Below are 27,017 nucleotides of genomic sequence, written 5' to 3'. Positions count from 1 at the left end.
CAAGGAAGAAAAAATTTGGCATGTTGTAGACGTTCCAATGCGTTGTCGATGCGTGGCAATGAATAAACATCTCGCTTGGTGACGCGGTTCAACATTCTATAATCTATACAGAAGCGTAGTGTTTTGTCTTTCTTTCTGACTAACGCTACAGGGGAGGCGCACTGGCTTGTGGACGGCTGGACCACGTCGTCTTGGAGCATCTCTTTCACCTGATGATTGATCGCTTTTCTTTCCACTGGGGACACACTGTAAGGATGCACAGTGACAGGACGTGCACACTCGTCCGTTATAATGCGGTGCTTTGTGATGGACGTGCTCCGTACTCTGGACGACGTTGAAAAACAGTCTGCAAATTCATTCGCGAGAGTCAGTAGACGGTCTTTCTGACGGTCTGGCAGAACAGGGTTAACTTGAGTCCGTTCTTTTAGGCTGGGTAGCTGAGATTGCTGAGACGATACGATTTATAATGTGGCTATGTCAGTAACATCAATGATTTCGCAAAGAAATGCGATTGTCGTTCCTCGCGGTACATGCCGATATTCGTTGCTTAAATTTGTTAGCAAGACGACCTAACATTTTTGCGCACCTGAAGAAGCCGTCTGGCTATGCAGATGTGGTGCTCAAGAAGCAGGGGGATGTTTGCCTCTGCAATTACTTGGTCGTCGTCCTTAGTGTCGCATCGGACAAGGGTAAGCACGCTGCTCTTGGGTGGCAACGTGACGTGATCGTCAGCTACGCGAAGCGCGATGTCACGGTCGTTGTCATTGCTGTTTGCTATGGCTTGCGTAGTAGCGAAGCTGACTCTGGACTCTTGCAAGTCGATGATGGCACCGTTCGCCTGAAGGAAATCCACGCCGAGTATAAGGTCCTTTGAGCATTCAGGAAGAATGACGCAGTCGCAGATGTACGTGAAGCCCCGAATGTTGACTGGTGCCGTGCACCGGCCCATTGGAGTTATCAGGTGCCCTCCTGGAGAACGAATCTGAGTTCCGGTCCATTGCGTCGTAACTTAGTTCAGTATACGCGCGGGATTCTGGCTCATAACAGACGTGCCACACCCGTGTCGATTAACGCCGTGACTTCGTGGTCATCTATGGTAACCGGTACGTCGCAAGATACTGACACCAAACTATACTGTTTTCTCTGCGTCTCAATTATGTCATATCGCGGTCGTCGTAGTGGAGGATCTTCAGCGTTCGCAACCTCAGCGACCTCACCTCCGCAGGTCGCTGGACTCAGCTTTCCCGGGAGGCAGGGCTGTGTGAGCGACGCCTTAATTGTGGCACTCGGCGTTAAGATGGGGCTGGAAGACCTGGTGTGCGGGAGGTAGGCTTCAATCTCCAGGGGGCATTCACCATTGCGCGGGCACGGCGCATACAGTGAAAATCGATGGAGGCCAGCTCGGCGTAAGGACACGCCCTGTAGAGGTGATCGGCTTCACCACAATGAAAACGTAAGGGCCTCCGGTCTGCAGTGCGCCATACGTCGCTTTTGCGGGGTGGTCGTGTTTCAGCCATGAATGGCGTGCGGCGAGGCCTGAAGTCGGCAGTTGATTGTTCAACGGCGCGCACACCATGAAAGTCCGGGACGTCGTGCACATCGCGAAAAGTCGGGGACAATGAACTTCGCGAAGCTTCCGCATACGACCTGCGAGGCTGTGGCTGCCGTACCTCCTGCTGTGGTGTCTCGCGTCGCTCTGGGACTTGTACTGCCTGCCTGATTTCCTGCCGGACGACCTCAGCCAGAACGAGTCGCGGTACCGATACCGGAGCCACCTGAAGCTCTTGAAGCTCTTCTCGCACAACAAGCCTAATGAGCTCCCGCAAGGCGTCGGTTTGCCCAAGGGCATAGCGAGAGGGTCACGTGATAGACTCGACACGTCGCGGTTGTACTGCCTTGTTCGCTGTTGCAGTGCCTTTTCCATTCATATACCTTCCGCGAGAAACTCTGCAACGGTCTTTGGTGGGTTGCGTATTAGGCTACCGAATAACTCTTGCTTGACGCCGCGCATCAAGTTCCTGAGCTTCTATTTTTCCTACATGGATTGATCCGCGCGTCGGAAAAGTCCTCACATACCTTCGACAAACACTGCGACTTTTTCGTTCGGCCGCTGTAGTCTCGCCTGAATTGCAGATTCAGCTCGCTCCTTGCGATCGAGGCTACGTGCTGATTAGCTGCCGTCGGAATTCGTCCCATGTCATGGTTCTCAAAGCATGTCCGCGCATAATCCTCGAGGGCAAAGTAGGCGTTGCGTAGCTTGCGCTCTGGAGTCCAGCCGTTGAATTCCGCGACACACTCAAAGTGATCGAGCCAGTCCTCAACATCCTCGAAGGTGTCCCCATGGAAGGTTGTGGGGATTCGCGGCTGGTTAAGGACGACCTCGCACGGTGCCGTTGTGGAAGAAGATGGTGCTGATGTAGTCATCCTTCTGACTGGATTGGGTAGAGGCTCGTGCTCAAGTGGCAGTCCTTGAAGTCGTCGGCTTATCCGTACGTGAACTGGAGTCAGCTCGACCGGACTTCGTACTGGGCTTGTAGGCGGTGTTCGATCTTGGAGTGGTAGTATGTACCCCGCACCTCCACCAGAAAAATGTAACGTAGACTGAAGACGCAGTCTTACAAAATAGACGGTTCTCTTTAATGGCGGGCCAGAAGAAAAACGTGCAGCTCACGCGCTTCATCGTCTTTCATGGCGCCGACCTATGCGCGCGCCGTCCCGCAGTGCGGGGGCCCCACATCATTGTGTCAATATTTACGTAAACCTCCTGTACTCCTTGATCACATAATGCCTCCACGACTGCTGTATCTCTACTGAATCCAATGTCTTTTCATAATATATGATAGCCATATAGAGAGGCTGATTGTACTTTGCAGATTTCTGGATTGCCTGATTGATTTCATGGATATGACCCATTGTACAGCATCCCCATCCTGAAGCCAGCCTGTTCTCTCGGTCGACTGAAGTCGAGTGTTGCCCTCATTCTATTGGAAATTATCTTGGTGATTACTTTATGTAATACTGGAAATAAGCAAAAGGGCAAACACTTTTCAATTCATTGTCTCCCTTTTTGTAGAGTATTATAACGCCGCTAAGTGTACGAGACATTTGAACGACCTGGAGCACCACTTATACAGGCGGCAAAGTAAAAGCGGAACTGGTCGCATCTCTCACCCGAAAGGTGACGGGACATGGGGTACATCCGTCTTGTGCTGCGTCGAAGGCCGGGCCGTCAAGAGTGGATAACCTGCACTGGCATATCATCATCATCATCATCATCATCATCATCATCATCATCATCATCATCATCATCATCATCATCATCATCATCATCATCATCATCATCATCATCATCAGCCTGGTTACGCGCACTGCAGGGCAAAGGCCTCCCCCCTACTTCTCCAACTGCACCGGTCATGTACTAACTGTGGCAATGTTGTCCCTGCAAACTTCTTATTCTCATCCGCCCACCTACCCTTCTGCCGCCCTCTGCTACGCTTTCCTTCCCTTGGAATCCAGTCAGTAACCCTTAAAGACCATCGGTTATCTTCCCTCCTCACTACATGCTCTGCCCATGCCCATTTCTTTCTTGATTTCAACTAAGATGCCATTAACTCGCGTTTGTTCCCTCACCCAATCTGCTCTTTTCGTATCCCTTAAAGTTACACCCATCATTCTTCTTTCCATATCTCGTTGTGTCGTCCTCAATTTCAGCAGAACCCTTTTCGTAAGCCTCCAGGTTTCTGCCCCATACGTGAGTACTGTTAAGACACAGCTGTTAAACACTTTTCTCTTGAGGGATAGTGGCAACCTGCTGTTCATGATTTGAGAATGCCTGCCAAACGCCCCCCAGCCCATTTTTATTCTTCTGGTTATTTCAGTCTCATGATCCTGATCCGTGGTCACTACCTGCCCTAAGTAGATGTATTCCCTTACCACTTCCAGTGCCTCGCTACCTATCGTAAACTGCTGTTCTCTTCCAAGACTGTTAAAAATTACTTTTGTTTTCTACAGATTAATTTTCAGACCCACCCTTCTGCTTTGCCTCTCCAGGTCAGTGAGCATGCATTGCAAATGGTCTCCTGAGTTACTAAGCAAGGCAATATTATCAGCGAATCTCAAGTTGCTAAGGTATTCTCCATCAACTCTTATCCCCAATTCTTCCAACTCCTGGTCTCTGAATACCTCCTGTAAACATGCTGTGAATAGTATTTGAGAAATGGTATCTCCCTGTCTGAAGCCTTTCTTTATTGGGATTTTGTTGCTTTCTTTATGGAGGACTACGGTGGCTGTGGAGCCGCTATAGATATCTTCCAGTATTTTTACATATGGCTCATCTACACCGATTCCGTAATGCCTCCATGACTGCTGAGGTTTCCACTGAATCAAACGCTTTTTCGTAATCGATGAAGGCTATATATAAGGGTTGGTTATATTCTGCACATTTCTCTATCAACTGATTGATAGTGTGAATATGGTCTATTGTTGAGTAGCCTTTACGGAATCCTGCCTGTTGCTTTGGTTGGCAGAAGTCTAAGGTGTTCCTGATTCTATTTGCTATTACCTCAGTAAATAGTTTGTAGGCAACGGACAGTAAGCTGATCGGTCTATAATTTTTCATGTATTTGGCGCCCCCTTTCTTATGGATTAGGATTATGTTAGCGTTTTTCCAAGATTCCGGTACGTTCGAGGTCATGAGGCATTGTGTATATACGGTGGCCAGCCTTTCTAGGACTATACTCCCACCATCCTTCAACAAATCTGCTGTTGCCTGATCCGCCCCAGCGGCCTTCCCCCTTTGCATAGCTCCCAAGGCGTTCTTTACTTCTCTCGGCGTTACTTGTGGGATTTCAAAATCCTCTAGACTATTCTCTCTCACATTATCGTCGTGGGTGTTACTGGTACTGTATAAATCTCTATAGAACTCCTTAGCCACTTGAACTATCTCAAACATATTGCGATTCAGCCCCAAGCCACCGGTTAAGCTTGCGTAAGCCCGCCCGCTGAGGAATTCCCGGGGGACGCACCACGCTCGGCCCGCCACGGACCATCTAGTCAGCGCGCGCCACTTATCGGCACGGCCACCGTCGGACACCTGCGGTCGCGTTGGACTGACGAAGTGCCCGGTGAACAATTAGCATCCATTTATGCGGAAATGTTTGGTCGGATGCATCAAAGTGGGGCGTCTTAAACGAAAGCCGAAGTTAGAAAGAGAAGATCGGGAAAAGAAGCTACCAAGGATGACAATGTACCTACTGAATGCAGCTTCCGTGGAGCAGTATCATCGCTCTACCCAGAGTCCGTGTCAATCTCCCAAAAGTACCGACTGTTCTTCTGTGGAGGACTTGCCAACTCCATTACCACGGTTTTCTGGCAAGAAGCAAGGTTTGACTCATCTTGGTTGTCTGGATCCTGTGAAAACGGTGCCAACCTCGGTTGTCCAAATTTCTGAGTACAGGCACCCCCGCAGCAAGAGGTACGTTGCGAGATTCTCCGAAGCGACCCTGCTAAGTGGCCGGACGTTATTAGTGACAGCTTTCGGATCGGGCAGAAAATTTTCCGTCTTTGGAAAGGCAATACAAAACTCAGGAACGCTATATGTCACCTCATCTTTTCGTGCGAAAGGCTGTAATTGGGAGGCGTACGAGCGACGCTGGTTAATGTACTCGGAGTACAAAGTTTACGTTTACTGTTTCATGTGCAAACTACTTTCGATTTGAAGCAACTCCAGTGCTTTCACCACGCACGTGTTTTCTGATTGGAAAAGAGCAGAAAAAAAGGTTTGCGCACATGAAACTACCGTCGAGCACCAGAACTACGTGGCAGCATGGCTCGCCCGCTCTAACTCGAGCAGCGCAACTGACAAGGAGCTGGTTAAGCATCCTGTCACTGAGACCGCTTACTGGACAGAGGTATTGAAGCGCGTAGTCGTTGTAGTTAAGCTTCTAGCTGAGCGCGCAGCCTAGCGTTTAGGGCCAGTGAGGAGAATTTTGGTTCACCGAGAAATGGCAATTATATGGGAGTGCTTGAGGCCGTTGCCAAGTTTGATCCCTTTCTTGAGGAGCACATCAAATGCTACGGGAACAAAGAAAAAGGTCACCCATCGTATCTGTCAAAAACCATTGGTGATGAATTTATCGACCATATAGCAAAGGCTGTCAGGGAACGTCTCTTTGACGAAGTGAAACGCGCAAAATACTCCTCTTTAATTGCTGATTCGATTGCAGATGTTACTTGCGTTCATCAGCTGTCATTTGTTTTACGATACTATTGAAATGGGAAAGTGTACTAACGCTTTCTTGGATTTGTTCCAATTGAATCGCATACCAGCTTGTATCTTTTCGACACCTTGATGTCCATCTTGATGGCATCTCAATTGATGATTGTAGGGGCCAAGCTTATGATAATGCGAGTAATATGTCAGGAAAATACAAACGAATGGAAGCTAAAATCAAACACCTCAACGAATTGGCAGTCTACGTCCCGTGTGCTGGTCATTCACTGAATTTAGTTGGCGCGTGTAGCGTTGACAATTGCCTTGAGGCAGTCAAATTTTTCACTGTAATTCAGAGACTATGTGTTTTTTGCTGCCTTACCTAAGGTCCTTAAGGGGCGTCTGATATAAATATAAACTATATAGAGTGTGTCCCAGCTAACCCGGGCCAAGCTAACTTAAAAGAGAGAGAGAACAAGATAGGACGATGACACAAAGCGTGTATTGAACAAGCTGGCGACTTTCTCGGTTACCATTCCGCACGTAATTCTAGCAAATCACATTCCTAATTACTTACGCTAAAACCTAAGGTCTTATGTCAGGGTGTTTTGTTTGAGTACGCGAACAAGCGTGCGAAGTGAGCCCGTGACAGCAGCGCTGTCGGAAGGGGAGAATGATTCTTCTAGGTGCACTACATGGTGACGGTGATAAAGTGACAAGACAGCGATGCAAATGTTAGTTGCTGCTATGAACAAGCATCCTCACGACGCTACTGTCAGCGACGTGCCGATGCAACATAGGTAGGACATTAGACAACAGAGTAACAAGAGCTTGGTGGCGAAGGCCACCACCCCGTTACAAAGAGGACGCTGATAGCATCCAGCCAACCATCCATCCGAGAGACGCGGACGTGCTATCAATGGGCGCAATTTTAGGTAATAAAGGAATCAACACGAGAAGAAAATTCACAAGTTTGCGCAACGAGGTCGCAGAAAAGAGTCTTGTTCCGGTTTAGCGTGAACGTACCGTATAAGATTGAGGTCTACCTTAGGTGAACAGCGCACCTTGTGCTAAAAATGACTTTTTTTTATCTATAGACTGAATTGCACCATCAAGTGAGCACATAAGTAACGACACCTCTGAGATGGCGTACTGCTAAGTCCATAAGTGCAACCTGAGACCACACATGCATTAAAGTGCACATGGCAGGGTAGACGTCCATAGATAATACAAAGAAAACTGCAAATAAAAATGGCCATATTTGGCTACAATTATTTTTGCTCTCTTAGTGCTTGGCTACATTCGAGCAACAATTTCTCTAGCTTTGGAATCCGCCGCCTTGTCCAACCTGGCAACACTGCTTCCAATAAACGCACTCCCTGCTTCGGTCCCTGTCTGCGTCTCCACGTCTCTTTCTTCAGGCCGCCGTCTTGGCGTGCCAATGTGCCCGGCATGGTGTTCATGGCGGCCACTACGATGGAAGATTTTGGCGAAGGGGATAGACGCTTCCGTACGTACTACGATGCTTTGAAGATTTCTTACAAACCGTATTGCTGCCGAGGAATCCGGATTTTGCTCTGGCGCTACTAGCGTTGGTACCTGGGCCATGTCCTGCTGAGCAGCGCGTTCGGTCGCCATTCTGATAACATTTTGACGACGACGATGATCCACATACATCGCGCTTGCCTGTAAGTGGCGCCTTCCAGCTGTATTTTTTACGGTATCTTTCATTTTGCCTGCCCTTATTTCAAGCAGTATTTCTTCACTTTCTGCATCTTAACGCGTCTTTGATATCACCTGTGTCACCTCCGACGCTACTGCGGCGTCTTCATTGCGTCGGACCTCGCACTTCGGCGCAGCCTGCTACTTCTCAGCATGAACGCGCCAATTCCCCCACCCTTCTTGTGTTGCAGGCATACGTCGACGCCGCCGTCAAGACCGCTACGCCGGAACACAAGAAAGCGTTCCTCCTCAACGCGCTGGGAGTAGAAGGTGCCAGCGTCTGCTACAATATCATCGAGGCGCAGACTGAAAGGCAGACTGAGACGCAGACGAAGGGACAGGGCACTCAGGGGCAGTTCACGTTCACGAAGCGGCGCTTCAAGTTCTTGACAAGCACAATTCTGCAGATGAATAATTTTGCAGGGGCGTCCATTTCCACCGCGGATTACCAAGTCCGGTTTAGGCTACTACAGAATTCATCCAAGACGTTCAACGGTTCGCTAAATCTTGCAAGTTTGGCACCGCTACCGACCTCATGGTCCAAGACAGATCGTTTGCGGCTTGCAGTCGCAACAACTTCACCGCCGGTTCATTCAACTAGGCGAGTACTTTACCGTCAAAAAGCACTGGAAATTGCGCAGGAAGAGGAACGCACTGATGAAATAATTTCAGAAGCTCAGCGTTCTACACGCAAACGCCGTTTCACAGCGTCGTCAGCCACAAGATGGCGGCCGCGACCAGTCTCCCTTCCTCGGGACCTTTTAGGTGGCGGCTAAGTTCCCCACCCGACTGCACTTGAAGATGGCAGTCATCACCACCCCGTCCAGTCCAAGTTAACGGTTATCCTCATCGCGGCCATCGGACCGACGTCCCCGCCCTTGACCGCGCCGAGATGGCGGACGCCGAGAGCGAGGAAGTGGGCCACCCCGTCCGGGATGGAGGCAACCGGACGGCTGCTCTGCCTCCGCGCCGTTGACTCGGCCCGGCGGTTTTTGCCGCGGCTAGTCGCAGCATTGGGCGAATTTTACGAGTTCTCGTGCCCGCCACAAATTCTGCCAGACATGTGGAAGGAAAGGACATTTCTTCCAAGTGTGCTGTTCATCGGAAAGTACATCGGAACCAGTGAACGAGCTTGAAATGCAAGAGAATACGACTATAAGGACAGCGACTATTCTACACATTGACGCTGTCGGCGCCCTGTCGCTTATGCGCGTTCCCGTAAAAGTGAACAACGTTACGTAGCAGTTGATGGATGACACCGGAGTGGTTCTGTCGCTCATGTGTCTTCAGGACTACAACACGCACTTTTCACATATCCGCCTGCCTCAATCCTATTTAATCATCCAGAACTACTTGGAGAAAGTAGTGTACAATTTGGGATTTTTTTCCACGGCCATCAAGTACCAAGACATGTCAGCTACCGTTGACTGTCACGTGACCACTCGGTTCATCACTTCTGGGACTCGGCGCTATTAAGGCATTGAGGGTAGTAATCGATTGAGGGACTTTTTCGTGTCTCCAAGCCTCATCTTCACCACCGGACTTCGACAGTGGTTCCTGCTGGACGGAATATCAACCAGCTTCCATGAACTTGTACGGTGCAGCGGACTTTGACAGTGCACGGCAGGCCAACGCTTGTTCGACTTCACCACCAGCAAGAGTGAACCAGTGTAGAGTGCTGGGACAGTCTACCCCAGTTAAAGCGTCGCGACGGCAAGCTCCACGGAGAACCCAGGTGGACAGTACATCACCGGTAAGTTAGCGTGTTGAGCGCATTCCTACCAGATTTTTCTATAGTCGCATGGATGCTAAGGCATATACCCCTCTTGCAAATTCTTTTTTACATCACAGATGCAGCAGTTACTTCAGATATGCCTTGAGTGAATTCCGCATTTCAGTGCAGTTCTCATTCGGGAACAAGTTCTTATACAGCCCGTAACGTAGCTCGAAGGGGTGTCTCATGTTCAGCCGTAAGGCAACCTAGCCAGTGACCATTACTTATGCTGACCGACGAGCCCAGCCAAAATGCTTCGCTCGCAGCGTCGACTGCTGAGCGTTTCACAGGATCTGAGGATTCTATTCCGACACCAGTTTTTCATCCGGCTGCAGTGCCCAGCGAACATGTTGTTTCGCCTGGTAGGCGTGTATCTGAGCCTAATGGTTCAACGCCTTCACAACGAATGTCTGGAGTACCCAGTCCGCATGATTTCTCGGAAACACCTAACGCTCATGTCTCCGAGCCTTCGTGCTCGCATGCAGTTAAGTCGTCGCTCCCAGCTGTGTCTGAGGAGCGTGTCAGTGTTCATGTTTCGCAATTGCCTCGACGGTCAAAAAGGCGGCGCCAGAAACCGCACCTCTTAAAATATTTTGTTACATGATGTTTAATGTGTTCGTATTTGATAACATTATTCGCAATTCTATTTAACATACCTGAACAGGTGTCCATATATTTGACTTGCGTGCTTCAGTGCATGAAACGACGTTTTGTTAACAAGTTAACTGGAATGATAAGGCGTTTCTCCGCAAAGCTCGAGACTTTATATCTCGAAACCTGTGTCATCTTGAAAATTCGTTCTAAGGATCCGCCATGCGAATTCCACGGCTAGAATTTGTAAATTGCAATATGGGCCATAATGTAATTAATTGTGAACTTAATTAGCGAATTTTTCAAAGGTTAGTCGATTTTGCATCTCAAATTTTTGTGCATGTCTGCCCCTTCGAGTAAACCAGCTCATGAACTACAGTTGTAATAGCTGCCACAGACAACTTTAAAAATTTTTTGAAATTGTTCGCTGAAACACCCCGTATAATTCACGTGCGTTTCACACGCCCTTGATAAAATACTGAAGTCTGCGTTCTTTTCAAGGACAAAAAAGTACAAAAAGCAACTTAAAGGGAGGTGAACATACGGCAACACATTTATTGTCTAGGCGTAGGCTATCCGTATCATTAGACAAAATTCTTTGTTGGCTACCCCCTTCTCTTGAAAAAAAAATATAATGAACATCGTCCTTTGTATATACTTATATATACTCGTGTTGTGTTTTTGCATGGTGTTCACAGCGGAAATTAAAACAAATATCGAAGTTCGAAATACAGATGAGGAAGCCGCCCCTAGTGCTTCTAATGCGCTTGTCCTCTTACTGTCGGGATTTCGAGAAATAAAGCTGTGCACGTCCGCATCTACAATGCTACAGAAAGCTTTTACCCAGAATAAAATTTCAACTGAAAAGATAAAGGAAAGTGAAAGTAAACCTCAAATGATGTGGGTTATAGAACTCTGGTAATGACATTTTAGGGAAGCGGTGAGGAACGGCGTTGTGCTTCGGCATCGGTGTCGGTCTACCCCAACCTCGGGTAACTTCGGAGGACGTTGTGGCCTCGGGGCGTCCACCCCCCGCCCCAGCAGTTGGCGCCTGTGCATTATGATGCCGCTGATTGTAAACTCGCTTTTGATTTTCTTGGGATGCGAACAGCGGCTTACGGGTATGCTGCCTTGCGTGGTAAGCATGAGCAATGGCGTCGCGGGCACAGTCGCTTCTCGATGCACTAGCAAAGGAAAGTGAAGTGTCTAAGGGCAGTTCCGGGAAGTCCCCGAAGAATCTGAGGAACGAAAAAACACTGGCAGTTTCGGGGTGCGATGCATAGAAAGCGAGCGTGATGTAGGATAGTGCAATTTCCAGGTTGCGGTAATCGAGTGGAACGGATGATTCTCCACTTCAGACCCTCAGTCAGGTTTGAGGATGGTACGACGTAGTATGCTTGAGTTTGGTAGAGCAAGACATCCAGACAGCAACCTGTAGAATGTTCTGCCTTGTTGATGGCGTCGGCGGAGAATTTTCGGGCAAATCGGACATCGCCGCGCCACCTCTAGGTTCCGTATCATACAGTTTTGCAATTGGGTGGCTCATAGGAACGTCGGCGAAGTAGAGCGGCGGAGCTGGGGCTGTCGTGGCTGATGACATTGTCGTAATGGCGAGCACAGGCGTTGCAAGTTTCGTGGAAGCGACGAGGTGAACCGTTTCGCGGCAAAGTGTAGGGATTCTAAAAGGTGTTCAGGGATGGAGACCTCCGACGACTACGGCTGTAACGGGAATCGTTCCTTCGAAGCTGGGAGGTGGCGGGTTAAACACCTTGTGGTGTACATGGTGAGCCGATAGCGGTGAAACGGTGATTACGTGCAGCAGTACTTTGCCTCTCTGTGTGGAGCGCATAATTAGACGCACAGCGAACTAGGCCTGCAAGTAATGGAAGTGGGGTGGGGACCTCCAACGACTACGGCTGTGACGGGAAACGTAACCAGTCGGGCTGCATCAGAAACGGATCGGCACGTCGTCAGTTGTGGGTCATTCAGATGGATTCTCATAACGGGGAGTGAAGAGCGGATTGCGGTAAATCACGATCATAGAAGAAGTCATATTGGCCTTAGGCCGATTAAGAAAGCAGGCGTTGGGAATGACCTAGTTAGCGACTTCCTGGGCAAACACGGACTGAAATTAACGATATTGTTGCGGTGAAATTGTCCCAGGTCGTCTTCTGGGGTCAGGCGGGATAAGGAAGCTTCGAGTTCGCGATGCACCATGCGTAGAGTTTCGGCGGCTAGCAGCTGAGCACATTGATTGGAAAAGGTCGGAAAGCTTCTACTTCGGCCTTTCGGCTTTATGTGTTTGAACCAAACACGCGGAGTTCCCTCCATATCGAGAAGAACAATGGCTAGTATATTGTTTTGGTTCACTTGCTGGAACGTTTTTCTTTATTCTTAGCCATTTTTCCACGTCAACGCAACCGAGTGTGGAGAATCCGGCAGCGTCATGTTAACTCTTTCTTTGCCAGGCCTATTCAAATCGATCATTGGTGATCAATGCTTCAGATCGCCAATTTCGACATGTTGGACTCTTTTCTGATCTACTTAAGACCATCGAGTAGTTAGTACGGGCGCTGCACTTTCAGAGTCAGTTAAAATTTTTGCGCTCCGGTGATGTGATTTTTCACAGACCTTCTTGCGAAGTAATATGCAAAATAGGTATGTCTCTCACCTTTTGGCGCTTTGAAGAAAAAAGCATGCCACCCAGGGTGACGCCGTACTATCATCAAAATGCTGTAGCGAAATGACTCCCGGCAAGTCAAGATTTAAGTTATATCGTCGGTTTTGCCGTCCTACAGTGCTTAGCGGTGATAACTACCCGAAAATGAGACCATCGCTTTTCTGTAGTGAGCTTTGGTTCGGAGTCCAAGTCGATCTGTTACGCCAAAGTACAGTAGTGAAGGTCCGCCGCATGTCCAACATGTGGACCTAGCATTTTCAACCATTTTCCACGACCTTCGGTAAGGCTTATCTCGCAAAATTCCTGCAAGGGACGCTGCTGGTGTCAGTGTGCAGTTATCTAAAGTCGCTCCCCTGGCGTCGTCCCGCGCGGCTTCGTTGCGAGAAAAGCGTCCTGCACGTAACTATGCTGCACCCGCACTTCAATTTACTGATTATGACTCGAGTTATGATTCAGAACATGACAGCAAAGCAGATTCAAGCTCTAACGGCGGTAATGTTTTGAGTCAACATGGTCCATCCGCAGCTGTTCACCGGCGAGTTTATTTTAAGGCCTTGAACGGTCTCCTTCCTTGTACATGCTTATCTGCCGATCTTTTCGCACGACCTGAGAGCTCTACTGATTACCTTCAGGGTGCATACTTCGTTTGGTAATGATGTGCTGCCATCGGCAGCAAATAAACTTCGGTTCACGTCAAGAAGGCAGCCCGTAGCACGTCTCGGTCCAGCACTATGGATCAGCGCAATACAGTTTACAACGGCGCGGGATTTCTTTCTACTCTTCTTCTCGGCAGAACTGATAAACACAATATGCAAAAACGCGAACAGATATGCTTGGATGCATGATCTTGTAGATAGTAAGCTACGCTGAGACAAAGATATAAAAAAAGAGACATCTATATCTCGCACCGCAATGTTTTACCATCTTTTATTTTATTCTAGCTCCTCGCTTTCTTCGGTTCATTCGGCTAGCCAGTTGGCTTGCCTCTGTACATGGCTCATACCTGCAGAGGTTCACTGACCAAGAATTGGACGAGTTGTAAAGATAAAGTCGGAAAAATAACGTACACAGAAGCGTAGTGTTTTGTCTTTCTTTCTGACTAACACTACAGGGGAGGCCCACTGGCTTGTGGACGGCTGGACCACGTCGTCTTGGAGCATCTCTTTCACCTGATGATTGATCGCTTTTCTTTCCACTGGGGATACTCTGTAAGGATGCTGAGGGACAGCACGTGCGGACTCGTCCGTTATAATGCGGTGCTTTCTGATGGACGTGCGCCGTACTTTGGACGACGTTGAAAAACAGTCTGCAAATTCATTCGCGAGACTCAGTAGACGGTCTTTCTGACGGTCTGGCAGAACAGGGTTAACGTGAGTCCGTTCTTTTAAGGCTGGGTAGCTGAGATTGCTGAGACGATGCGATTTATAATGTGGCTATGTCAGTAACATAAATGATTTCGCCAAGAAATGCGATTGTCGTTCCTCGCGGTACATGCCGATATTCGTTGCTTAAATTTGTTAGAAAGACGACTTAACATTTTTGCGTACCTGAAGAAGCCGTCTGGCTATGCAGATTTGGTGCTCAAGAAGCAGGGGGAGGTTTGCCTCTGCAATTCCTTCGGCGTCGTCCTTAATGTCGCATCGGGCAAGGGTAAGCACGCTGCTCTTGGGTGGCAACGTGACATGATCGTCAGCTACGCGAAGCGCGATGTCACGGTCGTTGTCATTGCTGTTTGCTATGGCTTGCGTAGTAGCGAAGCTGACTCTGGACTCTTGCAAGTCGATGATGGCACCATTCGGCTGAAGGAAATCCATGCCGAGTATAAGGTCCTTTGAGCATTCAGGAAGAATGACGCAGTCGCAGAGAAGAATGACGCAGTCGCAGATGTACGTGAAGCCCCGAATGTTGACTCGTGCCGTGCACCGGCCCATTGTTGTTATCAGGTGCCCTCCTGCAGAACGAATCTGAGTTCCGGTCCATTGCGTCGTAACTTAGTTCAGTATACGCGCGGGATTCTGGCTCATAACAGACGTGCCGCACCCGTGTCGATTAACGCCGTGACTTGGTGGTCATCTATGGTAACCGGTACGTCGCAAGATACTGACACCAAACTATACTGTTTTCTCTGCGTCTCAATTATGTCACATCGCGGTCGTCGTAGTGGAGGATCTTCAGCGTTCGCAACCTCAGCGACCTCACCTCCGCAGGTCGCTGGACTCAGTTTTCCCGGGAGGCAGGGCTGTGTGAGCGACGCCTTAATTGTGGCACTCGGCGTTAAGATGGGGCTGGAAGACCTGGTGTGCGGGAGGTAGGCTTCAATCTCCAGGGGCCATTCACCATTGCGCGGGCACGGCGCATACAGTGAAAGTCGACGGAGGCCAGCTCGGCGTAAGCACACGCCCTGTAGAGGTGATCGGCTTAACCGCAATGAAAACACTAGGGCGTCCGGTCTGCAGTGCGCCATACGTCGCTTTTGCGGGGTGGTCGTGTTTCAGCCATGAATGGCGTGCGGCGAGGCCTGAAGCCGGCAGTTGATTGTTCAACGGCGCGCACACCATGAAAGTCCGGGACGTCGCGCACATCGTGAAAAGTCGGGGACAATGAACTTCGCGAAGCTTCCTCATACGACATGCGAGGCTGTGGCTGCCGTACCTCCTGCTGTGGTGTCTCGCGTCGCTCTGGGACTTGTACTGCCTGCCTGATTTCCTGCCGGACGACCTCAGCCAGAACGAGTCGCGGTACCGATACCGGAGCCACCTGAAGCTTTTGAAGCTCTTCTCGCACAACAAGCCTAATGAGCTCCTGCCAGGCGTCGGTTTGTCCAAGGGCATAGCGAGAGGGTCACGCGATAGACTCGACACGTCGCGGTTGTACTGCCTTGTTGGCTGTTGCAGTGCCTTTTCCATTGATATAGCTTCCGCGAGAAACTCTGCAACGGTTTTTGGTGGGTCGCGTATTAGGCCACCGAGTAACTCTTGCTTGACGCCGCGCATCAAGTAGCTGAGCTTCTATTTTTCCTTCATGTATTGATCCGCGCGTCGGAAAAGTCGTCACATATCTTCGACAAACACTGCGACTTTTTCGTTCGGCCGCTGTAGTCTCGCCTGAATTGCAGATTCAGCTCGCTCCTTGCGATCGAGGCTACGTGCTGATTAGCTGCCGTCGGAATTCGTCCCATGTCACTGTTCTCAAAGCATGTCCGCGCATAATCCTCGAGGGCAAAGTAGGCGTTGCGTAGCTTGCGCTCTGGAGTCCAGCCGTCGAATTCCGCGACACGCTCAAAGTGATCGAGCCAGTGCTCAACATCCTCGAAGGTGTCCCCATGGAAGGATGTGGGGATTCGAGGCTGGTTGAGGACGACCTCGGACGGTGCCGTTGTGGAAGAAGATGGTACTGATGTACTCATCCTTCTGACTGGATTGGGTAGAGGCTCGTGCTCAAGTGGCAGTCCTTGAAGTCGGCGGCTTATCCGTACGTGAACTGGAGTCAGCTCGACCGGACTTCGTACTGGACTTGTAGGCGGTGTTCGATCTGGTAGTGGTAGCATGTACCCCGCACCTCCGCCAGAACAATGTAACGTAGACTGAAGACGCAGTCTTACAAAATAGACGGTTCTCTTTATTGGCGGGCCAGAAGAGAAACGTGCAGCTCACGCGCTTCATCGTCTTCCATGGCGCCGACCTATGCGCGCGCCGTCCCGCAGTGCGGGGGCCCCACATCATTGTGTCAATATTTACGTAAACCTCCTGTACTCCTTGATCACATAATGCCTCCACGACTGCTGTATCTCTACTGAATCAAATGTCTTTTCGTAATATATGATAGCCATATAGAGAGGCTGATTGTACTCTGCAGATTTCTGGATTGCCTGATTGATTTCATGGATGTGACCCATTGTACAGTATCCCCATCCTGAAGCCAGCCTGTTCTCTCGGTCGACTGAAGTCGAGTGTTGCCCTCATTCTATTGAAAATTATCTTGGTGATTACTTGATGTAATACTGGAAATAAGCAAAAGGGCAAACACTTTTCAATTAATTGTCTCCCTTTTTATAGAGTATTATAACGCCGCTAAGTGTACGAGACATTTGAACGACCTGGAGCACCACTTAAACAGGCGGCAAAGTAAAAGCGGAACTGGTCGCATCTCTCACCCGAAAGGCGACGGGACATGGGGTACACCCGTCTTGTGCTGCGTCGAAGGCCGGGCCGTCAAGAGTGGATAATCTGCACTGGCATATCATCATCATCATCACTATCATCATCATCATCATCATCAGCCTGGTTACGCCCACTGCAGGGCAAAGGCCTCCCCCCTACTTCTCCAACTACACCGGTCATGTACTAATTGTGGCCATGTCGTCCCTGCAAACTTCTTAATCTCAGCCGCCTACCTAACCTTCTGCCGCCCTCTGCTACGCTTTCCTTCCCTTGGAATCCAGTCAGTAACCCTTAAAAACCATCGGTTATCTTCCCTCCTCATTACATGCTTTGCCCATGCCCATTATTTTCTTGATTTCAACTAAGATGTCATTAACTCGCGTTTGTTCCCTCACCCAATCTGCTCTTTTCTTATCCCTTAAAGTTACACCCATCATTCTTCTTTCCATAGCTCGTTGATTCGTCCTCAATTTCAGCAGAACCCTTTTCGTAAGCCTCCAGGTTTCTGCCCCATACGTGAGTACTGGTAAGACACAGCTGTTAAACACTTTTCTCTTGAGGGATAGTGGCAACCTGCTGTTCATGATTTGAGAATGCCTGCCAAACGCCCCCCAGCCCATTCTTATTCTTCTGGTTATTTCAGTCTCGTGACCCTGATTCGTGCCTCGCTACCTATCGTAAACTGCTGTTCTCTTCCAAGACTGTTAAACATTACTTTAGTTTTCTGCAGATTAATTTTCAGACCCACCCTTCTGCTTTGCCTCTCCAGGTCAGTGAGCATGCATTGCAATTGGTCTCCCGAGTTACTAAGCAAGGCAATATCATCAGCGAATCTCAAGTTGCTAAGGTATTCTCCATCAACTCTTATCCCCAATTCTTCCCACTCCAGGTCTCTGAATACCTCCTGTAAACATGCTGTGAATAGCATTGGAGAGATTGTATCTCCCTGTCTGAAGCCTTTCTTTATTGGGATTTTGTTGCTTTCTTTATGAAGGACTACGGTGGCTGTGGAGCCGCTATAGATATATTCCAGTATATTTACATATGGCTCATCTACACCCCGATTCCGTAATGCCTCCATGACTGCTGAGGTTTCCACTGAATCAAACGCTTTTTCGTAATCGATGAAGGCTATATATAAGGGTTGGTTATATTCTGCACATTTCTCTATCACCTGATTGATAGTGTGAATATGGTCTATTGTTGAGTAGCCTTTACGGAATCCTGCCTGTTGCTTTGGTTGACAGAAGTCTAAGGTGTTCCTGATTCTATTTGCGATTACCTCAGTAAATACATTGTAGGCGACGGACAGTAAGCTGATCGGTCTATAATTTTTCAAGTCTTTGGCGCCCCCTTTCTTATGGATTAGGATTATGTTAGCGTTTTCCCAAGATTCCGGTACGTTCGAGGTCATGAGGCATTCTGTATATAGGGTGGCCAGTCCTTCTAGAACAATGTTCCCACCATCCTTCAACAAATCTGCTGTTATCTGATCCTCCCCAGCTGCCTTCCTCCTTTGCATAGCTCCGAAGGCGTTCTTTACTTCTCCCGGCGTTACTTGTGGGATTTCAAGTTCCTCTAGACTATTTTCTCTCACATTATCGTCGTGGGTGTTACTGGTACTGTATAAATCTCTATAGAACTCCTTAGCCACTTGAACTATCTCAAACATATTTATAACGATATTTATGGCTTTGTCTCTTAACGCATACATCTGATTCTTGCCTATTCCTAGTTTCTTCTTCCTCCGTTCCTGAGAGCCTGTTCAATTCTATCCTTCCTATACTTCCTTATGTCAGCTGTCTTACGCTTGTTGATTAACTTCGAAAGTTCTGCCAGTCGTATTCTAGCTGTAGCGTTAGAGACTTTCATACATTGGCGTTTCTTGATCAGATCTTTCGTCTCCTGCGATAGCTTACTGGTCTCCTGACTAACGAAGTTACCACCGACTTCTATTGCGCACTCCCTAATGATGCCCATAAGATTGTCATTCATTGCTTCAACACTAAGCTCCTCTTCCTCAGTTAAAGCCGAATACCTGTTCTTTAGCTTGATCCGGAATTCCTCTAGTTTCCCTCTTACCGCTAACTTATTTATTGGCTTCTTATGTGCCAGTTTCTTCCATTCCCTCCTCACGTTTAGGCTAATTCGAGTTATTACCATCCTGTGGTCACTGCAGCGCACCTTGCCGACCACGTCTACATCTTGTATGATGCCAGGGTTCGCGCGGAGTATGAGGTCGATTTCATTTCTAGTCTCACCATTCGGGCTCCTCTACGTCCACTTTCGGCTAACTCGCTTGCGGAAAAAGATATTCATTATCTGCATATTATTCTGTTCTGCAAACTCTATTGATAACTCTCCCCTGCTATTCCTAGAGCCTATGCCATATTCCCCCACTGCCTTGTCTCCAGCCTGCTTCTTGCCTACCCTGGCATTGAAGTCGCCCATCAGTATAGTGTATTTTGTTTTGACTTTACCCATCGCCGATTCCACATCTTCATAAAAGCTTTCGACTTCCTGGTCATCATGACTGGATGTAGGGGCGTAGACCTGTACTACCTTCATTTTGTACCTCTTATTAAGTTTCACAACAAGACCTGCCACCCTCTCGCTAATGCTATAGAATTCCTATATGTTACTAGCTATATCCTTATTAATCAGGAATCCGACTCCTAGTTCTCGTCTCTTCGCTAAGCCCCGGTTGCACAGTACGTGCCCGCTTTTTATCACTGTATGTGCTTGTTTTGTCCTTCTAACCTCACTGAGCCCTATTATGTCCCATTTACTACCCTCTATTTCCTCCAATACCACTGCTAGACACGCTTCACTAGATAACGTTCTAACGTTAAACGTTGCCAGGTTCAGATTCCAATGACGGCCTGTCCGGAGCCAGGTATTCTTAGCACCCTTTGCTGTGTCACAGATCTGACGGCGGCCGTGGTTAGTTGCTTCGCGGCTGCTGGAGACTGAGGGCCGGGGTTTGATTGTTGTATTCATATTGGCCTCGAGCTCCACCACTGGAAAAGCCGGCGCCACCGCCGGCGTGACGTGCTATTAGGGATCACGTGGACATAGCGGCCGCGTCGGCTGCTTTGGGAGCGCCGAAGTGAGCTGAAAACGAGAGTTTTAAATTCCCTCGTACGCTGCGGCCCTCATCTAGTGGCGATATTTTCCCTCTTCGAGCGTCTCCTTTACAACGCTTGAAAGCACTACAATAGGTAGTGGCTGACTTTGAAGGCGCGCAACATGGTAGGCTACTGCTTGGTGCCGCATGCCGGACGTACGCAACGGAGCCCGGTGTCAGCCTTATTCACACGTAGCTGCAGGACAAGAAGCTGCGTGAAGCTTGACTCGCGAAACATAAAACCGGCAAACAGTCATCGGCTACAACTCGGGTATGCAGCAAGCACAGACGCAAGGAAGATTTCTGCTTCGGCGCCGGGTCTGGAATGTTCGGAAAACCCGCACTGAGACGCTCGCCCGAGTCCGCGGCCCGGCTAATGTCATGACGGTTTGGTCTATGAACTTGCCGATGCTATAGATACTCGCAAGTTCACTGGAGTGGAAAGGGAGCGGTAAGAAGCACATTAAAAAAAAGCATGGCATATGGTCATGTTTGTGTTATTAATTAATGCACTGGATTACAAAAAAGAAGCAGCGGGAAATCGCATGCAGAGAACACCGATAAACAAACAGTGCGACGCAACTCGAGAAACAATATTGAAAAGTCCAAGAATTTACAAGAAAAAAAAATTGAATCGTCGTGACGGCACATTACAGTTCCCCGTAGGCATCGAAGTCTCTACAATGAAATTATTTTTTAACAGCTCTGATAGCGCCCACGCAACAATGGTTGCTCGTATACTGTCAAATGCTCATATTCTGCGGCCTAAAGCTCATGGCACGGTGCGAAAACGCGTACGCGGCGAAAGCGAAACAGTGCGGGGACAAGCATGCAGACGCGCAGTCGTTTGCTGCGAATCTGTGCGATAGCCACATTGAGGCTTCATTCTATTACGCTCCATTTAGTCAACGAACACTATTAGAACATATTTCACATAGTTTGCGCTCAACGTTTACTTACCTTTCACGCAAGAAGCCGGTTTGGGAGACTCCATCGCGGCGACCGCGCGCATGCAGTGGCGTTCACTGTACGTATTCGGTAAAGAGATAGCGTCTGTAAACGATTCTGTGCTTTCAGTTTGCCCAAGATTATTATTTAGACAGTAAAAAACTTCTCTCGTTTCGAAAGTACGTACAGAAATGTCCGGGAGAGCTCGCGCGTGGTGTTTTCAGTGAGCGCTGATAGCAAAACCTATGAGGAGCGCGCCACGTGATCCCTCATACTACGCCAGCGAGGCGCTTCCAATAGATGGCGACTCCGTAACTCCTCGCCGCCAATAAGAGGTTGTGGCCAAGTACTGCACCAGGGTGGCCAATCCTGCTCTGGTGAGAGAGTGCGTTACCGGTTCTGGTCACCGGGATCAGGCCGCACTCCAGGCCTGTTTGGGCAATTTTCCCAACACACGGTTTTTTTTCCGGTGGAGAATCGCGCTGCACCGGGGTTCAAACCACGGTCCTCTTGCACGCGAGGCGGATACTCTACCGCCTGCGCAGAAGTTGTACGCCTCATTTGATCTACAGTGGGGACTTATTTGATGAGTGAAGGTGGACCAATCTGAGCTCGGTTATACCGAGCTCAGATTGGTCCACTAGAGAACCTGGAACCTAGCTCAACTAGAGAACCTGGTATTTATGAACTACACATGTGTGGCCATACATGATAGAGAAGATTTTTTTTCTTTTTCTGTTTTTTAAAGGGGGGATATTAAAAAAAAGGGGGGAAAGGAAAAAGAAATAGAGATCAGGTGATTTGAACTCATGACGCTTGGATGTTGCCCGGAAAGATAGCTGTCTGTTGGTCCGTCAGGCTCCAGGTTACTTTGAAGCACTATAGCTCCTGTCCAGAGCCTCATACTTGCGTGGAAAGGGGCTGATGTTGTCCGCAATGGTGGATTCTGAGTGGCTGGAAGGCATACTTTTTTGGAAAAGTGGCCGTCCGTGGATAAGAGCGAACTCGAGCGCCTTTAGAGACTAGGAAAAGTTTGATCACGTGCTAGGCGAGCGCGACACTCCGAATGTGGGAAGCTAGCCCTAGTTACTATCTCAAGGACTGCTGCTCACGAGGGCGAAATACTTTCGTGTAATTATAATAACACTAATAAGACTACTTTCGAAAAAGAGAACGTCCCAGAGGGCAGTAACACCAGTGCTATGACTGATAATTTTCTTTATATATATATATATATATATATATATATTCATCTCATCTATGGGATCGAATGCGAGCGCTGTTGCTTTGTCTCTGCGTGTAGTAGTTAAGAGAGCGAACTTAAGGGAGGAGAAGAAGAAATGAAAGGAAAGTTTCTGAAGCATAATTGCAACGCCGTGGTTTTAATGCGCACCCGCGGTAGAGAAACGGAAGGAGATATAAGCGTGCGTGGTCATGATACGCACACGACAAACTGCCTTAAAATATTTAGAGACTTGAGTTTTAGAAACTTGAGTTAGAGACATCAGTATTTTAGTTTTGAGAAGCTTTCTCTCGCGAAGAAATCCGAAGAATCTGACACCGGATATTTTGCGACACGGGGCCCTTAACGCTACTCGCATTTAAAAATAATAACATGCACAATGCGCTCGCTTCGATTGCAAAGGGGGGGGGGGGCATTTAAGTAGGCACGTTTACGCAGCGCGCTTCGGAAGTTGCTGCAGCCATTTTCGTAAATCTTTCATGCGCAAAAACTCCCTTAATTTATCCACGATAGGTATGATTGGCCGATCGCGATAGGTAGCGGGATATAGCATTATTTATAGGGTGGTTCTAACATTGTCGTTCCGGAATCTCAAGTACGAATGCGACAGTGAACGCGGCTAGGCATACAAGACTTTTGAATGACCTCGAGCCCCACATGACCCGCGTAGGGGGCAAAATAGTGGTTGAACTGGTCGCCTCGCTCCCCCGAAAGGCGGCGAGGCATGGGGTATCTCGTAAAGGCTAGCGTATTGAAATGCAATGGCAAATTCGAATGGCAAATCACCGCACATTCCTATTCGACAGCTTCTTTTTCCGGGCGTCTCCTACAGCACCGACATGCGCCCCCACGCTCACGCATGCACCGCATGCAGTCAAAAGAATGGCAGTGGCAGTTTCATGCATTCCTCTCAGATTTCACCGAGGCACAGAACTGACATATTCACAGTATCAGCTCCCTCGGCAGCCGGTACGCTCCAAGGGTTCGGTCGACGAGGCCGTCGAGTGCCAACCGACGACGAAACGCGCCTTCATATCGGATCGCTGTCGAGGGATTCGCACGTGCAAGTTTCGTTGCTTATCAAACTTTGACATTGTATCAGCGTTCATCGCTTCCTCGTTTCTTCAGCTGATAAAACAGGACGCTGCCTCGCAGCAGGTCAAGACTTTGTTTTTGCATGTTCAGACAGCCGCATTCTGATAGAGCAGAATGCACGAAGGCGCGATGTCATCATCACCTCTTAATGTCTCCAGATAACAACAGACATAGAGAAGCGAATGACAAATAAAGCACTTTTGGGCTCGGCAGCACTACAATGACGGAATTATCATTTATGTAATCATAATACCAATAGAAGCCAACCTGTTCAAGGAACAGAATCCGCATGGTGTGATGTCAGCACAGCCGTAGTAATCTTTCTGCCATAAGTACATGTGACATCGCCGCTTGGTGGAAGTACCCCGCACTTCTATCAGAAAGATGTTACGTTTATGGTTGAACTATGTTTATTTACAGAGCAAGGTTGATGGTCATGTAAAGATGGCGTCAACAGGCTGCGCCAGCTGATATGCTCCTCTTCTGCTTGCGCGGCTCATGCCATAGCAATATAATTAGCTGGTTTGTATAAAGATCAGATTCTTATTAATAAAGATGAGATTGTCATTAGTGCATCGAGAATAATAGTGCGATTACACACTGCCATGAAGGCAGTTTGAAGTATTAAACTTTGACTTGCTGTAGACCTTTCTGTGAATATTATTACTCCATGAGAGACAGAAAGACCGCCACCGCAATCCTTCCAATATGTCACATTTTGTTTTAAAATATTTATGCTAGGTGATAGCAAATTTGACTGCTGGACTTTGAAGAGTTTCGGATTAAATTTGGACAGCAGTTCATTTATGTTATCAAAATTACGCGAAAGACTTCGAGCATTTCGATGTAGTATCCGCAGAGGCATGATGATGTAAAGAAAGTTGTGCTTCAGCGCACCAGGATTCCCGTGTTTATGTGGAGTTTATGTGGAGTTTTATATGTGCTGTTATTGCTGAGAGGTTACTTTTTACGCCACGGCCAAGATAGCTTTGGCACCACTTCGGCACTGATGTTGCAGAGATGCTTGTGGTTCTGCCCATCGCCACGTCGGAGATGCTGGTAAAATGTAGGTTGCGTGTGTGTACATTTGGTTCCGACTTCTCTTGGAGAGGAGTGACCTTGTGTGCATCCGAGGCTCTTGGTCCTTCGAAAGAGGAGGTCTAGCACTAGCCACGCCCACCATGGGGGCGAATGTAACCCGATCATTGTGTGGGCTTGGGGCGGTCGCCAATGGTACTGTCTCTGCAGAATGGACAGTGCGCCGTGGTACTGTCCTCTCGTGTGCCACTTCGTTTGGTTTCTACACAGAGATTAGCCAATACTGGAAAAATTGTTTACAGGATCCTCTTTCTGACTTTCAATGTTACAATGTGCCTCTTCTCCAAGAAGCACAGGTCTGCAGTAAGAAGGGTGCCCACCGTCTCAGTTCACGTAGTGAGGTGTGTTGTTAGTAATCTGCAGGGTGATCGTGACTGCCACACTTTGCATAGGTGGCCCGCCCTCGACATCGATGGCCGTACGTTCTCCCAATGAGAAGGTCTATACGCGTAGTGCACTGCCTATAGAGGCGCCACTGATAGACACTTAGCGGGCATTTTCAACAGTATGCACGGGAGCAGTAGCAGATGACAATCCTTCGTGGCAAACATGGCTGCAGATCACATCTGCGATTTCGCCTTTGTTCGGGTGCCAGATTGCTTCTTCTACGTTGACAGCTGTTGGGAATTCACTGGCCTCTGTGGGAGCGGGCATGAACACGGATGTTACTGGTGTTTGGGACAACCCGGTCCGCATACGTGCCAGATGCGTCACGCAGATAAACACCATGAACCACGTCTACACGAAGTGGAGGTCATTTATACTAGCCGCAAAATCTTGTTGACTAATGCGACGAATCAATTGTATTCTTTGATCCTGCCCTGGCCGTAATTCTGCTTCTGTGTCTCAATAATAAGCACCCGTCATCAGTGCAGACTTATATATCAAACAAATCCCCACGGAGCGATATCTGCACATGCCATTGTGATCTGTCTGCCGATAAGTAGATGCGACATCGCTTAATAAGTGCAATCAAAGTCGCCTCAAGAGGAGTGATTATGAATATATTGATGAAAGTGCGTACGCTAGTCAACGAAGTCAGCGCATGTTAGCGCTGTACCACCGATGCAATTCTGCTGCCGTACGCCAATGAAATGCCATTGCCGCTGCAGATATTGCAATTTTAAATTCCCTAAGGGAGCTGCTTGGAAACGTACAAAGCTGAAGTCTGACCAACTTGTGCCAGTCAAAGTAGATGGGTGTTGCCGGCAAGGCCAGGTTTCGTCCTCTGCAGCGTAAGCATAATAAGAAATAATTCAGTTGAGTACAAAATTCACACGCAAAAAGGGTCTGTGTTGTGAACCAAACAAATTACTTCGCCTGGTAAGTCTACTCGGACAGCATCGAGTTGGGAAGACTTCCCAAACGTGACGGAAACTTTTTAGCAAAATTGGAACAAAAATACCATATGCAGCAAACATTAGCAATTTTCGCCCTGAATTATCTATTTTCTAAACACATTTCCCAAAAAACTACACTATCTAAGATGCTCTCGTGCGAAAAGAGTAAAGCTGATAAAGAAGGACTTGCCATGGTATCATTCTAATGAGACACAGCGTTATTTAGACCCTTTACAAACGATGCAAGGTAAAAACCTTGCACCTAAAAAAACAACAACAACAGTTATGCCTGAAGCAACTAGCAACAGTTAAACATGCGCGAAGCCACGCATAAAATAGATGCAAAAAACAAGAAGTACGTGACAGCTGGTGCGAGGGTTTACCAGGCTGCATAAAACCAAAAATTTGAGTTCTTTTAAGCTTCAGTAGCTTTAACACAACACAGTGTACTCGTGCAGTCGTGCTGCCTAGCTAGCGCAACTCGGTAAAGATGTGGCAAACGGTCTTCAGAACTTTAGTGAAATGCCTTTAAACTGCATGGTGCACTGCAGACGAACTTCCTCGCTTAGCCGTGTAAATATGATCAAGTAGAAAAGACACGGACATGACAAAGGTAAGGATAAGAAATTTCCCGTCGAACGGTGGCGATCGTCGCTCCCACTGGTGCGGCTTTGCGGGGAATCATTAGAACCATGTCGCTGGCACTTTTTTGCCGGTGTTTCAGCTATCCACAGTGCAACAGTTCTTCGACATATCTTAAAGCTTTGGCCACCCGACACACGTGAATTTTGTTGCTCATTTTGCTGTTAAAACTTGAAAAAGACAGAGAAGCACGATCAACGCCGCAGAAAAATACGGCGTGCGGCTGGCTCCAATCCCGAGTGTGCTGCGCAAGGCCGCCACCAGTGGCGCGTCCATCGGACTCGCGCCGATAGACATTCTCCATGCACAAAGCCATATTGCGTAAAACCCCTTGATAATTTGAAAGTAGTGACACTCTCCTCCTCACGGCGCTTGCCTCCTCGATT

The 27,017-nt window shown here is 48.4% G+C and overlaps 1 protein-coding gene across 7 annotated transcripts in view; it reads left to right on the top strand.

Annotated features, from left to right (window-relative positions):
- Positions 1 to 27,017, top strand: part of LOC142592696 (uncharacterized) — a 409,269-nt gene that overhangs the window by 11,341 nt on the left and 370,911 nt on the right. For 4 of the 7 annotated variants that reach the window (XM_075704271.1, XM_075704273.1, XM_075704274.1 and 1 more), the window contains exons 1-2: positions 7,603 to 7,899; positions 8,125 to 9,686. The gene's annotated coding sequence lies outside the window, so the exon portion shown is untranslated. Of the gene's footprint in view, positions 1 to 7,602; positions 7,900 to 8,124; positions 9,687 to 27,017 lie in introns of those variants that run through there. The other 3 variants (XR_012830776.1, XR_012830777.1, XR_012830779.1) reach the window with 2 other exon arrangements.

The sequence above is a fragment of the Dermacentor variabilis genome, chromosome 9 (genome assembly GCF_050947875.1).
Source record: "Dermacentor variabilis isolate Ectoservices chromosome 9, ASM5094787v1, whole genome shotgun sequence".
In the NCBI taxonomy this organism is placed as follows: Eukaryota; Metazoa; Arthropoda; class Arachnida; order Ixodida; family Ixodidae; genus Dermacentor; species Dermacentor variabilis.
This window is presented reverse-complemented; position numbering and strand designations above follow the sequence as displayed.